Source organism: Plecotus auritus (genome assembly GCF_963455305.1).
Source record: "Plecotus auritus genome assembly, chromosome: 11".
Classification (NCBI taxonomy): Eukaryota; Metazoa; Chordata; class Mammalia; order Chiroptera; family Vespertilionidae; genus Plecotus; species Plecotus auritus.
The window spans coordinates 40,343,042-40,359,970 of record NC_137777.1 but is presented as its reverse complement, the minus strand read 5'-3'; the positions used below and the strand labels follow the sequence as shown (position 1 = coordinate 40,359,970).

The 16,929-nt window shown below is 36.4% G+C and overlaps 1 protein-coding gene across 6 annotated transcripts in view; it reads left to right on the top strand.

The window, feature by feature from the left end:
- NCOA2 (nuclear receptor coactivator 2) overlaps window positions 1-16,929 on the top strand; it is a 276,268-nt gene that overhangs the window by 79,719 nt on the left and 179,620 nt on the right. The gene's annotated exons all lie outside the window — the stretch shown is intronic.

Genomic DNA, 16,929 nt, shown 5'->3' with positions numbered 1-16,929 from the left:
AGCCCTTGCAAACCAAGTTCAGTCTCCAAATCTAGTAAGACTTTCTTTTGAACCACATGGTGTTTTGACTTTGAGAGGAAACTAGACTCCTAATGTTCACACCAACCTAGATTGCTGTAGGTGTCCATCCAGGCTATTTCTGGAGGTGGAGCTGCATTCTCACTGTTATTTATTACGGGGATGACTCTCCCTAGAAAGCATGTACTTTTCAATACTTAGGGCAGTTTGTTATTAACTAAAGAGGCCCACATTCAAAGCAATGTTTCTTTAGGATTTTTCTATAAAAGTTGTAATCATCTATTTAACTGACTTTCTGGCTGCCATTATATTATTCCCCAGCAACACAGTGTTTCACCAGAAATCAGATGAGAGCTCAGTCCAGTCCTGAGACCTACTATCTTGGTTCCTTGCTGGAAAGCTTTCAAGACCGCCAGCTGTGTGGCCTATTTGAAAGCACGAGGCTTGCGGCAGGAATGTGGGTTTACCCTATTAGTGTTGCAAAATCACTTCTCATGTAGAGACTCTTGCTCTTCTCTTGCCTCCTACAGCCTGGTTTTAGATTATTTTCTTGTGGTTTTGGTTTTTGAGTGTGTACTCATGGCTTTCATTTCCGTTATTCCTTTCCCTTTCTTCATACAATGAAAAAGGGAATAATTATGAGATATTTTTGTATTTGTTTACATTGTCAAGCTATGCAGACAACTCCCCTTTTGTCTTGTAGAAAATACACCCAGGATAGTTAAAATATTTGAAATCATTAGTTTTAACTTACTTTTACTTCCTCAACACTCTTTCATTGTTTTGGTTTAAATATAACTTGATAATATGGTTATAATTTAGAAGGTATGGACATGAAAGAATTGACCCACAATGGCGCCATTCTCACACAACCACTTTTAGTGTATTTTCTTTTAGGTCTCCAAGAGGCTATTCTGTTTGTTTGTTAAGTGCTTTTACTGGGAATGAAATTCAGAGATCGGAATTTTACCTCATTTTCTCAACACTTTTTCTTAGACGTATTGTATTGAGTGCCCAAAGAAATTACCAGAATAAAAGAAGAAGAAATCACAGGTAGAAGGACTTTTGTATTATCAAGAAGCTAAATGATCAATCCTTGAAATTCGTATCACATCTTACCAGATTTGAAGATAGACGGTGCTCTCTTCCCTACCACTCTAAAACTTACTTACCTACCAGTATTTTAGTGAACACGTTAGAGATTTAGAGCATTTAAATAAATGAAAAGGCTCTGGGCTGCAGAACTGAGTGGTGTCATTTCTGCCCTCCTGTTGGATAAAAGGAATGATAACTTGAAGGAAATGTCCCCAGGAGGCATCGCTTACAGACCAGGACTACATTTATTTATATAGGCTGTCTGAAGAGAACCCATCAGTGGGAAATGGTTTATTCTCAAGGTACAAGACATGTCATTGATTATACAATGATCTTCACACATATAACAATGCAAGTTTAATATTCTCCCCCAAAGGAGTTTAACTATTGATGAAATACAGTTTCAGATTGCTTAAGTGTCAGTCTTTTTCATTACATACACTTTAAATTTTTTTTTTTTACATTTAAATTAAATGCTGCTTAGTTCCACATTTAAAGGGCATTTCCAGACCCTGATTTCACAGTGTTTTACTTTAAATGAACTCAAGGTAAATCATGGTTCCAGGGCTCAGTTATTTTCCTCATAGAGGCAGATTCTGCCATGGATTTGGGATAGTTTCATCTTTTTTTTTCTTTTTTTAAATTTCAGAGAGGAAGAGAGAGGGCTAGAGAGATAGAAACATCAGTGATGAGAGAGAATCATTAACTGGCTGCCTCCTGCACACCCCACACTGGGGATCGAGCCCGCAACCTGGGCATATGCCCTGACCTGGAATCGAACCGTGACCTCCTGGTTCATAGGTCAACGCTCAACCACTGAGCCATGCCGGCCAGGCGATAGTTTCATCTTTTTTAAATGACCTTCCAAATAATGCTGTTTCTTATGATTTCTTAATTGGTTTTAGACTTGTATTATTCCTTAATCTAGCACTTGGAGTCTAAACTCATTTTCCCAAAGGTGGCTTTTACTCCATAGCTGAAAATAGGATAACTATAGGTTGGTGAAGCATGCTATACTTTGATACCTTTTTGTGAGTCTTTTTGTGGTATTCTGTGCTTTATTTTAAAATATGACTTGTCCACGTATTTGTGGACAGGGAAGTGGCTTTGAAATGTGCTCTGTATCTTTGAGCTGTTTATGTCCTGGTTATGGGAATTATCTTCTAAATTCTAAAATGGATATAAGGGAAAGGGAAGATTTGTATAAACATTTAAACATTAGGAAGAACTGAAGTATCTAAAATCTTCTATAAAGGGGGGTCAGATATTCGGTGATGGAAAGAGACTAGACTTCCAGTGGTGAGCACAAGTATACAGATGTCTTATTATAAAGTTGTACACTTGAAATTTGCATGATATTAACCAGTGCTACCTCAGCAAATTTAATTAAAAAAAAACAACAAAAAACCTGGGGTGGGAGTGGGAGACAAACTCTTCCAGGCACACTGCTTCTATTTGTAAAAAGCTATTTTTTTTATGTACCTTTAAAAACAAATACATAACTTATTCTACTGTAATTGCTTTCATTTTTAAACAGAATTTGTAAGTTACATAAGCATTAAATTTCACATATGTGAGAAGGGTGGGGCTTGAGACTGGAATCCACAATCTCTTATTTTCTCAAAATAGCTTTTTTCAGTCTCCCATGTTACCACTATTGCCAGTGACAAGTCATACCTCTTTGCTTGGAGTGGTAAGTTATACCATTTTTAAAATACCATTGCTAAAAACAGCTCAAGTTTCTAAGCTGCCTTACATTTTCAAAAGCATTCAAAAGTATTTTTGGACTTGCTAAACATTATTAGATGAAAGTATAATGAAAGTGTGTTTGGTTAATTTGTATCAGGGAACTCAATTGTCTGGGAAAGGTTTAGAAATATCTCATTCCTCTGAGACTTCAATAAATTCATCTAGTGTTATCAAGAGCCCAAGATAAATTCAGATTAACTAATTAGGCTTTGTTTCAGAGTCTACTATTTTATAAATAGCAAAAACCAAACTTGTAGTTATTTCCATGGTTACTATTGGGTTAACTAGGGCTCAAGGATTAAGTAATTTGACTTACCCTTTACCTGTTTGCTCCCAATGTTAATCACATATCCCTGTAATAGTTTAAGATGGTTCAGATGTTATTTCTCTAATGAACATTTCCCCCAGTGTCCTGTCATTGCTAGCACGTGTTCAAAGTGTACGTTTCATCCTAGTGTGGTCTCCTTCACATTCTTCAGTATCAGCTCTGATATTTGATTTATTGTGACTACATATAAAAAAAAACTTTTAATATGATGTCATTTGTGTCACTGAGAGAACACTTTAAGATTATGAGAAGATTATACACCACAGCTCTCTATGCCAGCTTGCTGTTGATTATAAAGTATAATATTAGATTAGTAACTTTTCAAGAAAAAAATAAAAAGAAACACTGTCATATTAAATGTACAAGTTGTAAGAGACTTCATTTACCTTTTCAAAAAATCTGAAAATATGTATGCTTGGAAAGAAAGGAACAACTATAACTTTTCGTTATTTAAAATTATATAGTAATTTTATGTTTTATTTTGTGAATGGTTATATTTTAAAATGTGCATAAGTATTTTCCAAGATGGGGTCACTGGAATAAAAGTGCTTTAGAATGTCAATTGGTATTCTTTTTTTAAGTCTGAAATTATATTGATACACCAATTTACGAAATGCTATTTTAAACTAAAAAGCATATAGGGGAATTGTTAATCTGCAAATATTTCCAAACTTATTTTGCTACAGACTCTTTTTTTTGTCAAGGAATATGCATCAATTTAGGAAACCTTGATATATGGTAATATTTTTATAATATGTTTAAGCCACTGGGATTTTCTTATTTCAGAAATCTTGAAAATAATTCTGAAACATAGAGGCCTAAAATTGTGTTATCTTAGGGAATTTAACACATGGCGTCTCAACTTAAAGAAACAATGTAGACATTAAAAAAAATAACTATATGTTTTTTTCTTTCTAACGGCTATGTCATTTATTTGTCATTCTTATGGTTTTAAAAGTGCCCTTTTCTGGAATTTAGGCACTGAGCTGGGAGTCAGATCTGATTTCTAGGCTCTTTTTCTTTTTCTTTTTTTGGCTGAGTGACTTTAATCAAATCATATAACCTCATTCACTGAGCCTCCTTTTGACATTTGCCAATTGCGTGTGGTAACTGCAGACTCAGTCTATCTCACAGAATTGTTGTAAAGATAAATAAGAGAAAAGTAATCTATCTGTGTTTGAAAGTTGTGAAGTGTTTAGTGTAAGGTTAGGGAAATAATTGTGCCTTAACAAAGCAAATGGAAGATTCTGGTGTTTTCAAACCCAATCTTTTAGACTAATGGCCCTTTATTTGAGGACAGTAGCATTTTTTTATAGCTAAAATGAAATTTGGAGATAATTGTGCCATTCTCTCCTTTTGTCGGTGAGGAAGTTGAGGCCACAAGACAGTCAATCATTGGCCTTGAGCCTCATAGGAGATCCAGGACACTGGCCAAGTCTCCTGACGCTTGGTCTCATGCCAAGCTGGCTTCTAGACCAGTCTAGAAGAGAGAACAATGAGCTACCTGTTCACTCAAATATTCTTGAGTGTCTTCCTCCCAGATATTGTTACTTTTTATGAAATATTAGTTATCATTTTAAAGTTCCTGATTATCTTCTTGTTCAGAACTCTATTTTGACTTTTATATTATATTTTAGATAAAGTATTAACAAGTGACTGTTCAGCAATAAGAATGTTCTTTTGTGTCCTGTTTTAAAAAATAAATTTTTGATAAGTTACATGTAATTAAAGTTATGAGAGAAATGGTAAACATAAGGCCATGTTTGTCATTTAGGTTGCTGTTAGTTACATTGTCTCTTATCTTTATTGTGACATTTAAGATACATAGAATTTGTTGCTATAATCCCCACCACAACTCCTCTTTTAGTGTTTTGAAGTGAAAATGAGAAAGTTTGTTTCTTTTTGATCGCTTTTGAAAACGTAGCCTTTTTTTCTTTGCTTCAAGAAGTCACTGAGACAGAAAATAACATTATTTTTGTTGGCCACACTTAAAATAACTGGGAAATAAATGTACTATCATCAGTCAACACAAATTTGCTAAGTACCTTCTATAGAGTCGTTGTGCTATCGGCTGATGATTTAAAGACATACTGTGGTCTTTTGTCCAAGAGGCCATAAGTGTACTTATTTACTGTTTTATTCTGTTACAGTGTGAGATCAAACATTTTTCTGTATTTAAAAATACCTGGTAGAATAATTTTCTCTATTTGTGTTCTTTTCGGCTTCATGTGAAATTTGAATAGAGAAAAACTGCAAATAGAAAAAAATCTGGATAATTTTAGAACCCTGAGAATAATATTATGAAAGGTTAAATTGTCTATGCTTTAATAAAAGAAGCAGTTAAAATTATTTTAGTCACTGGAATAGTTTGTTTAAACTGTAGCACACCTAGACAGAAATAAATCTTATTAAAACAACAGCATAACTACTGACCTTACTTACTTTGCCCATTCTGGGTTCCAGAATCTTCAATAAAAGGTCTACTCGGCACATTTGTAATAATATCTTTAAACAGTTCTTTAACCTGATACTTTATGAAGAAGAAATAAAAAGGATTAGTTACGCATGCCCTGAATTTATAGTCTGAAATGAGAACCCAAATGTTTTATTATATACTGTAATTAACTAAAGCATGTTTCGATACTACAGACTACAAATGACCTTTTGTGGGATTTGGGTTCAGTCTTCACTTCCTTCTTATTGAGCATCAATTTTCAACCGGTGTGCCATGGCACATTTGGTGTGCGGCAAGCATTTTTAAAACATGCAGTACCTGACTGTTTAACCAGGGGCACTGACCTCTTTTCTTTAGGTTGTCAAACAAAAAACTGACAACAGCCACTACAACAATAGCTGTCCAGTGTGAATGAATCAACATTATGCCTATTTTTTTGTTAGATCGGTATCATTTTTTGGTGTGCTGCAGAATTTTAGTAGATTGTGTGCTAAGTAGATAGTAAATCACATGAAAAGTGTTGAAAGTTGCTGTCATAGAGGAACTTAAACTCTGGGTCACTCTGTGAGATTGGTCTGTTTTTTGATTTGATCCGAATAGTTGATTATGTTATTTTTGTAAAAGACATTAAAGAGTATATAAGAAGACGCTATAATATACAATACTTCCTAGTCTGCAAATTCCTTGAAGTCAGGACTTTTTAAAAACCATCTCCAGAACCTGTATATAACCCTGCTTATACATCCTGGTGTTATAAATAGTTGTTGGATAAATGAATGAATGGGTTTATATTTACCTTTATGCGTCATAATCCTCCTTTGTGTCTGATGTCAGTCTTGTTTACAGCTCAAGACTTTTTCTTTTTGCTTTAAAGTTTTCATTACTATTTATGAAAAGCTATTGGTTTTATTTCTGGTTATTTATTGCTTTAAACAAATTATTGTATCACATAAATTTTGTTGGTTGGGAACTTGGATAGGGCATAGCAGGCATGTATGGGGTCTCAGCTGGGATGACCAGGAACTCTTAGGAATCCGAACAGCTGGGGGCTGGCTGGGCATCTCATTGTCTTTTTCTTGTAGCCTCTCCACATGATAGATTGGGCTTCCTCATAATATGGTGGCTTCAAGGCAGTCAGACATAATTAGCAGCTCAGGACTCCCAAGATGAACGGTTGCAGTCTCACACTGAAGTTTCAAGCCTCAGAAGCCCCAGAATATCACTTCTGTCACAGTCTATTGGTGTAACAGCTAATCACCAGGGCAACCCCAGCTTCAAGGGGAGGACACTTACACATCACTTCTCAATGCCAGGAGTAGCCAAGAGTTTATTGCTGTCATTAGTCTTCCAGGATTTCTGTTACCTATGTATTACTTGTGATCATTATTCACCTTTTTAGGTTGTAATTTATTCTAGGTTGCTTTGCAAAATGTCTACTTGTGAGCACCTAGGGGCCAGATGATAGCTTCTCTTTGCTGTCTCCAGGCTATAGTTGTGGCTTCACTCTTTATCCTAGACCTGACAGAGATCCAGGGGTTGGGGAGGGGGTTAGGTTTCTTTGGGTAAGAAACAAGAACTTCTTGAATGGAGGTTCATGCTCAGAATGAATTTTCCCCATAATGCCAGAGTGGAATACCTATACCTATATATCTGTATGTGTGTATATATTTGCACCATTTCATAACAGGTAGGCAGGTACCTAGGGATTTTTATTTTTATGTAATACTATTAAGAATTTCCCCTCAAACAGGTAGCTCAGTTGGTTTGAGTGTTCTCCTGATATGCCAAGGTTACATATTTGATCTCTGGTCAGGCACATATAAGAATCAACCAATGATTGCATAAATAAGTGGAACAACAAATCTCTCTCTCTCCCTCCCCCACTTCCTTCCTCTCTCTCACTCTAAAATCAATTTAAAAAAAAAAGAATTTTCCCTAAAATCTAGGGAACTAATATAGGATTGCCAAATTGTGAAATTTGTCAAGTCATCACATGAAAAAAAGATGACCATCTACTACCACAACCTAAAATAGGAAGTTTATAATGTAATAATAAAGAAGACTCTTCAAGTTTAATAAAACTTAGCTTTTTGAAAAATAAAACACTACTTTTTTTTCTCATTTAGGTTTAAAACTGGGGAAAAAACTGTTCTTGAGTTGCACTCAGAGGCACACTTTGGGAACCACTGGTAGGGCCATGTTTTGATTTGCCAGCAGAACTTTTTTTTTTTTTAATATATTTTTATCGATTTCAGAGAGAGAGAATCATTGATCGGCTGACTCCTGTACACCCGGCACTGATGATCGAGCTCATAACCCGGGGATGTGCCCTTCACTGGAATAGAACTTGGGAACCTTCAGTCCGCAGGCTGACGCTCTATCCACTGACCAAACGAGCTAGGGTGCCAGCAGAACTTTTTAAAACAAAAGCCATGCATGATTTTTTAATCCACATTTTATAGCCATATTTATTATGTAAATAATGGGAGAAATGAACTGGTGTAATGGACTTTATGAAAAACAACCATTTTAGTATATGTTACTAAATTACTTTCCGATGCAGAAAGATTTTCGTTTCATTAGGACCTATAAAACAAAACCAGATTTACTAACTAAATATAAACAAAACTACCAAATAAGGTTTAAATTAATAGCACCGTGCAGTGTTGTCTGGCTTCAACAGAGTTGCTGTTTACAATAAGCTGAGCTCGGGGTCCACTGAGTTCATGCGCTACACAACTGGCTGTGTGAAGATATTTCACATTCCTCACCCCCATTTTTCTTTTTTGGAACTTATGAAAACCTTTGTCCCTCAAGACGTGATATCAAAGGCATGAAAATAATACTTGTCTCTCTCCAGTTGTAAGTGCAAATGCAAGTCCTGAAATTAAATGTCAGTAAGTTATCAGTTATATAACGATCATCCATATGATTTAGCATATTCATATGGTTAGTAATTTTAGACGGTCATAAAAATAAAAAATATATATAAGAAGATTTCATGGACATTTATGTACATTCTTGCTACTCCCAATTTGAGGAAAAATTCAGTCACATTAGGTTGTTTTCCTAGCTGTCTCCCCCAACCTTAGGCTTTAGAATTGTATATATTTTTAGTGTAATGCCTTGTGTCAGATAGTCATCATTTTGTCACAGCCTTTTAAGTTTTTTCCCCCTCCATGGTTAGTATTTGCAAGGTATATATTTTACTTTATTAAGAAAGCGGACCTTGCCTTTCAGACTGGCTTAGTGTGAGAAATAATCTGATAACAATATGGAGATCTTCTAATATTTCAGTGTATACATTAGGTTTCAATAACTGTTCTCATGTTAAAGAGAATAAAGGGAAACATTAGGGCAAAAATTTCCTACTTTATTGGGAGAAAAACAGTTAAAATTCTACTCCTGGGATCTTGGGCCTTTTCTTTGAGGCGGAGCTGATGGTTGTCAGGTTGGCATGTTCCAGTCTTGGTAGGGAGTCTTTTATCTCTGTTTAAGAAAGATTAAGTTCTTCCCAGGAAGTATTTTTCTTTCCTCCCCGAAATTCTACAGAAGACTACTATTGTGTGAATTTTTTGGCTCAGCACCCTAATTAAAACCCCAGGACTTCTGCAGACCCGTTATTTAAAAAAACACTAGTTTAGCAGCAGGCTGCCCTCTTAGTCAAAGGTGGGTGAAACCTTGCCCTTGCTCTTGCCCTCAGGAAGCTCACAGTCTAGAGGGGAAGATATGTTTTAGCATAAGGCAATAATGAGTGATCGTTGCACACACTGTGTCCAATCCTTATTTCCTATTCACCAGTCTGATTCATATCTTTATCCTTCCAATGAAACTTCTTAGGGAGGTCATCAGCAAGTTCTGCTTGCTTGTCAATCAAGGAGAAACCGTTTAATTCTCTTAGCATTGAGCAATGTTGACCACCCTCTCCTCCCAGATTCTACAGGACTTGTCTTTTCTGGCCCTCCTCCTGCCTCTTAGGTAATTTCTCATTCTCCCTGGCCAGTTCCTTTTCTACGTACTTTAAATGTAGGAGTTCCCTAGGGCTTAGTTCCAGACTCTCAGTTCTCCATTCTTTATTACTTCTCCCTAAGAGATCTTAACCATTTCTATGGTTTTAAATGCTATTTTCAAGTTAGTGACTCCAAATTTAGCATCTTTAGTCCTGTTCCAGACTTGAGCCTTGGACATGCAATGACACATATGAGATTAATTTTTCTTCTAGATCTGTTTCTCTGGGCAAGAATACTATTTTTTGGAGAGTTACTGTTTTATGATAGTTGCTTTATTGTATTGGTTCTGCCATTGTAGGCAAGAGACCAAATTGAAAGGAACGGTCATATAAGATCTGTGAATTTGATGCTTGTTATTTTTCACTATATCATACATATCTATCGTGTATGTGTACCTGTCTGTCGCTTAGGAAATTTTAAACTGATGATAAATACTTTTTAAAATGTATTTTAATGTGGCTTAGGAATTATTTTTACATTTGGTATAGATGAAAAGTTACTACATCAAATTATAAACCTAAATTTTTACTCATGATTAATTGTACTGTTTGAAGCACTTTATGAAATTGAATTAAAATAACAAAAGAACATCTTAAGATCAAGTTTCAATTAATTTTAACCACCAGTTTTAGAAAACTGAAGAGTTCTCTGACAGGGAGATGACGAGGTCTGAGAAGGCTTTTATTTATCTAAAAAATTACTGAGTACCTTCTGTATGACCAATACTGAGATCTAGCTCTCAACAAATCTGTGAAGATTTCTTTGATTGAATTAAGTTATGGAAGAATGAACAGTGGGAAAGATTTTTAGAAAGTCAGTTAATTAATGCTTATACATATGTTATAAGAGCTAATGTTCAAATAGACATGTCATTTTTAAGGGTCTTGACATGATACTGCTGACTCTTTTAAAAAAGGCTTTTGAAAATGAAAATTACTTGTTAAGGAGTTTCATTAGTTAAGAGTCATTGTCTGAAGTGGAGGTAGAACCCTGTAAACAAAGAAAGAAAACATAAGCTTGTGTGAAGTATATATAGAAGTTAAGCAGTCAATGTAAAGTTATTCTTCTGTGGTCTCGGTGTTATTTTTAGCATCATAAACTTAATAATTGGGGAAGAATTTTTCCTTGCATATGTTGCACACGTTCTTTACATGTTATGTACGTTATTAAGACTTTTGCAACATCACATTGGGATTTTAATATAATATTTTATTAAAAATATAAGACTACTATATTATGATTTCATGGCATATAAAATATTAAATACATGCAATGTCATGTTCAATAATCTGGACTAATTCTCAGAGTTAAGTCTTCAAAGTACGAATTTCCTCTTGATGGGAGATGATTTGAAACATGCTGAATGAAAGGTGCATCTTATGTTTAGTTTTTTGGGAGTTTTTGTGCTCTTGAGCAAAAAGTTGAAAAATAGATTATTTTATTGATCATGCATTATAGGTGTGCACTATATGCTTGGCTGGAACTGTTGGAAAATCTCAAGTAATTTGAGCAGTACTCGTATCCTTTTCTTCCTTTCCCCATGTCCTCTTCATTTCTACCAGCCAGTGTGACTGGCTGGATGGCTGGGGTGGGTGGTGCTGGCTAGAGGTCAGGATGACCAATAACAGGACCTCTGCTGGAACATGAAGTATGGCAGTCACAGGGCTCCCCTTTGGTTAGTCAACTCTTTCTAGTAGCACATGCCATATACTCTGTTATCCATCCAAAATCAAGTTGTTCCATTTGGCAAGTATATTGTCATTTCAGAAGAAATATATTGATGTATTGGTGAGTCTTCCTTTTATTGGTGGCAACTTTGAGAAAATTGTGAGGCTACCTTTGGGTCAGCCAAAAGTAATGTTAAGGTTCAATTGCAGTGTCAGTCAAGGGTGGATGATGTGGGGAATGTACTAATAAGCTTTGTTCTTCTTGTTCATACCATACCAAAAACCTCAAGAAGGCAGTTTTCAGGTTGAATCATGTTGGTAAAAAGAAGCATTATCAGAACAGTGGACTTCCATAACAGTCTGCTGGGTAAGAGCACGTGTGATCCACAGTCAGATTCTGGGTTAGCATCCGGGCGCTGACACTGCACTAGCTCCGTGGTCTTGGACAAAGTACTTCACTTATCAGTTAAGTTTCTGCTCTACAAAATGGAGGTGATAGTGGCGGTACTTACCTCGTGGGGTTGTTAGGAAGATTGAATTAGGTAATACTTTACAAAGGCCTCTTCCCAGTGCACTCACAAAATAAGCACTCAGTACATAGTAACCAGTGACGGTGGTGGCGGCGGGCGTTAAACCAAAACAGCAAAAACATGGCCCTCCTCGCATTCTCACAGTCAGTCTTGCAGTGCAGTGCTCTTTTAGCTACTATCCCAGATATCACTTCATTTTCCTCTCGGCTTACTTTGCCTCCTGTGGCTCTGTTCCTAACCATGCATTCTCAGAAATTAAAAAAGTAACATAAAATATTGAGCATATCCCCCCCTAACCTTCCCCTACCTTTTAAAAAAGCATCAACCTATAGTTTTAATGTTGCCAGCACCTTTTTTATGTGTGATGTAGGCTCAGTCCTGATTTTTTTTTTTTTTTTTTTTTTTTTTGCCTCAAAGTAATGAGTTACTTGTGCAACCTGCTAGTTGACACTCTACTTGGCAAAACCACCGTTTGTTTACATACTCACACAGTAACCTTAACTACCACATAGGAAGAAAGAGTAGGGACACCGTGATACATTTTAAAATCTCATTTAAGATTTTTTTTAGCATTTAAAAAATTGAGGTATAATTTGCATAACTATGAGATGTACCCATTTTAACTGTATTCAGGGATGAATTTTAGTAAATTTATATAGTTGTGTGTCTACTGTTTCTTATACATCTTTCTTTAGCATCACCACCATCCAGTTTTAGAACAAAATCTGTCGGTCCCCAAAGTTCTTTTGTGTCCAATTCCCACTTCTGTTCTGTGACCCAACACACCACCCATCTGTTTTCTATCTGTATAGTTTTACTTTTTTTTTTAGAAATTAGAAATAAGTGGAGTCATACAGTATGTAATCTTGGTGTCTGGCTTCTTTTATTTAACAGTGTTTTTATTCATGTTGTTGCATTATTAGCAATCTATTCTTTTTTATTGTTGAGTGGTATTGCATTGTATGAGTGTACTACGTTCTAATAAATACATTCTCCAGTTGATGTACATTTGAATTGTTTCCAGGTTTTGGCTGTTACTGTCTAGGAACATTAATTACAACTCTTTGTGTGGTCATCTGTCCCCAGAGAAATGAAAACATACCTTAGTGTGAAATTGTTGGATTATATGATAAGAAACTTCCAAACTGTTTTCCAAATGGCCATGCTGTTATACTTCCCCACCAGTGAGGGATGTGATGTGAGGGTTGTTGTTTCTTCATATCCTTATCATAACTTTGGATATTTTACTGAGTGTCTAGGCTCTTTTGTTTGGTTTTAATATCCATTATCCTGATGATTAGTGGTATTTTGTACTTTTTTGTGTACTTTCCCCATTTATTTATTTTAATATTTTTATTGATTTCAGAGAGAAAGAGAGAAGGAGAGAGAGATAGAAATATCAATGATGAGAGAGAATCATTGATCGGCTACCTCCTGCACACCTCCTACTGGGGATTGCGTCCACAACCCAGGCATGTGTCCTTAACCAGAATTGAACCCAGGACCCTTCAGTCCTCAGGCCAATGCTCTATCCACTGAGCCAAACCGGCTGGGGCACCATTGTATATCTTCTGTGATATATGTAAAATATCTTTAAATATTTTGCCTATTTCTAAAACAAATAATTCATTTGTTTTACTATTGAGTTGTAAGAATCTTTCATATATTCTAGGTAGACATCCTTTAACAGTTAAGTATCTAGCTCTTTATATACTCTAGACACATGTACTTTATCAGATAGTTATTTTGCCAATACTGTCTCCCAGTCTGACTTGTGGTTTTATTTTTAAAATTGTCTTTTGAAGAGCAAACGTTTTAATTTTAATGGAGTTCAAGTTATTTTCTTTTATAGTTGTTCTTTTTATGTTTTTTTCTTTTATATATTTGATGCCATATCTAAAAACTTCTTGCCTAATCCACAATAATTTGTCTTCGAGTATTGTCTTCTATAAGCTTTGTAATTTTAGTTATTAACTTTTAGATCTATGATCCTATTCATTTTCAGTTAATTTTTGTACATGGTGCAAGGTGAAGGTCGAGGCTCTTTTTCCCCCTTTCCTCCATATGCATAACCGGTTTTGAGCACCATTTATTGAAGGCTGTCTTCTCCTTATTGAAGTAACTTGCCATCCTGTTGAATATGAATTGATATAAATGTGTAGCCCTGTTTCTGGACTCTGTTCTCTTCTGTTATTTATTCGTATGCCCAGCCCCCACTGTTTTGATTATTGTAACTATAGTAAGTCTTGAAATCAGGTAATGTCTTTCAACTTCTGATATAGTTTTAAAGTAGCTTCGGTTTAAAAATTTCCCATATTTTTGTGTCTCTCTGGAGGATTATGGGCTGATAAAGGGACAGCCCATCAAAATCAGTTCTACTTGGGGTTGGTAGGCCTGAAGCTTCTGTTTTTCATCACTTTATTGGGTTACCTGTCTTTACTAGCAGCATTTAATAGGTTCAGACGTGGCAGGATCATAATTATGAAGCCTACTGTGTACCAGGTGCTTTACGTAATTATCTCATTTGATACTTCCCAGATGTCACAAAGAGGACATCATTATTCTCATTTTATAAATAAGTCCACAGTGCCATTTCCTAGGTCACTTACCTAAGCTGCCACTGGTGATGTTGTGTTTACATGATAAAGACAGAGTTTGAAACCTGGTCTATCTGATGATGTTTAATCCTGGGCTCTTCCAACTATTCCATGCAGAGAGGAGGGATATATCTTTTTTAGTGCAGTGGGAATAGCCGTAGTCACTGGGGAAAAGATGGCATGCATCCCTCTGCCTTTCCTCTGTCTTTGCCAGGCCTAGGGCAGCCTCCTCTTCCTCCCTTGAAACACATTCCGGGAAAGAGCTTTGTGAAAACAGGACTGGTGGAAGAATAGAGGGATGTTAATTTATTATAAAGTTCTTCTTGCCTGTACTATTGCCTTAATGGCTATTATATTCCCTAGAACTTATAATATATTTTGTAATTCTATGTTGAAGTATTATAATAATTTTTTTTGTTTAAAATGTTACACCAAGATATTATTATATTATACTGTGGAAATTATCCACATCTTCATACTAGAAATTCGTGCACGGGGGGTGGGGGAGGGTCCCCTCAGCCCAGCCTGCACCCTCTCTAATCCGGGACCCCTCGGGGACATCCCTTTCACAATCCTGGACCGCTGACTCCTAATTGCTCGCCTGCTGGCCTGGTCACCCCCAACAGCCCCCCTCTGCTGACCTGGTTGCCCCTAACTGCCTCCCCCCCCCCGGCCTGGTTGCCCCCAACTGTTCCCCACCACCAGCCTAGTTGCCCCTCATTGCCCCCCCTGCCAGCCTAATCGCCCCCAACTACCCCCCTTGCCAGCTTGGTTGCTCCCAACTGCACCCCTCTGCCAGCCTGGTCACCCTTAACTGCCCCCCCCCCCCCACCGGCCTGCTTGCCCTCAACTGCCCCCACCCCTGCTGGCCTGGTTGCCCCACGCAGCCTGCTTGTTCAGTCGTTTGGTCATCCCTCACTATCCCCCGTGCCAGCCTGGTTGCCCCACACAGCCTGCTTGTTCAGTCACTTGGTCGTCCCTCACTATCCTCCATGCCGGCCTGGTTGCCCCAGGCAGCCTGCTTGTTAACTCGTTTGGTTGTCCCTCACTAACCCCCCAGCCAGCCTGGTCGTAGGCATCCATTTTGTGAGGGCGTGAGGGTTAATTTGCATATTACCTCTTTATTATATAGGATATCTCATATATCTTTCTTTAGCATGGATTCTTTGGTAGTTTTTCCTCATATTAGCATATTAATAAAAACTTAATAGTACAGAACAAGTAGTAATAGTTTAATACCATCATTTCTACTAATATCACAAGTTTTAGCTTTTGATTGTTGCATGGTGTGATGTCCTTGAGCAAATTAGTTGTTGGTATAAAATTGTAATAGGCTTACGTAGGCCAACATAGCGAATACATTTACCCCAGCAGTGCTGGAAAGAATTGATGGCTCCTATTACGTAACATGTTAGTGCACACTACTGACTGCCTGCCACATGAGAATCCATTCGTTTTACTTACTGTGCTAACTTCTTATTTGCATACAGATTTCCTTTTGTTTTTCATGAATCATCTCTGACTAATACCCTAGCTGCATTTTATTACTTATAATGATCTCCAAGCTGATCAGGTCCTGGTGAAAATCAAAATGCACTTTTTCTTTCTTCTTTAGACCTATTAGATTATGAAATCAGATGTTTCCAGTGCCCTAGAAAAATGTTAATTTGAATATTAAATTAGCATTAGCTCTTTTCTACTATTATGTTCTATTTATTCTAAATAGTAAAGGGCTCTTAAGAGAGTTAATACTGTTTTAAGTTTGATAGTTAATCAAAGTGTCATTTAGTACTGATTAGTGTCATCTGACAATAAAAAAATCTAGTAGCTCCATTGTAAAAACATTCCTTGCAGCTGTTAAATCTGGTAGCAGATAATGGTTAAAAAAAAAGAATACTTCTAGTAGCAATCAAACCATTTTTCTCAGGTCCATAAAATATACAAAAATAGTCAACATTAATACACATAAAATAACATAAGCACATATTTGTTGTGCTTGTATTCCTCACTGGGCAGTGAAGTGATTCCTTTTTAGATCCCAGGAAATGCCCCAGGGCCCTTCCATGTTAAGCTCTTTGTCCTCAGAGACACACACGCAGAAGAAACTTGGGGAGAAGCTGCCTTGAGTATTGAAAACGTTCTTCCTTTTCTTGTCCACATTTGCTCTTGCAATTTGTTATGAATGTCTTATATAGCATAATTTTTATATCATTTTACTCAAGACTTATTTTTGAGAAATTATTCAGTCACTTTTTAAAAAATATTTTTTATTGTTGATAGTATTACAGATAACCTCCCATTTCCCCCCTTTACTCCTTACTCCTATTCAGTCACCTTTGAACTTCTTTCTTCAAACAATTATGACACAGAGCTTTATTTCAGTAATTTCAAGCCTTTCAATTCCATATAGGTAAAGGAGAAACCACAGCAAGTGAAGACAACTATGTGAAGTTTACCCATTTATTCAGCAAACATTTCCT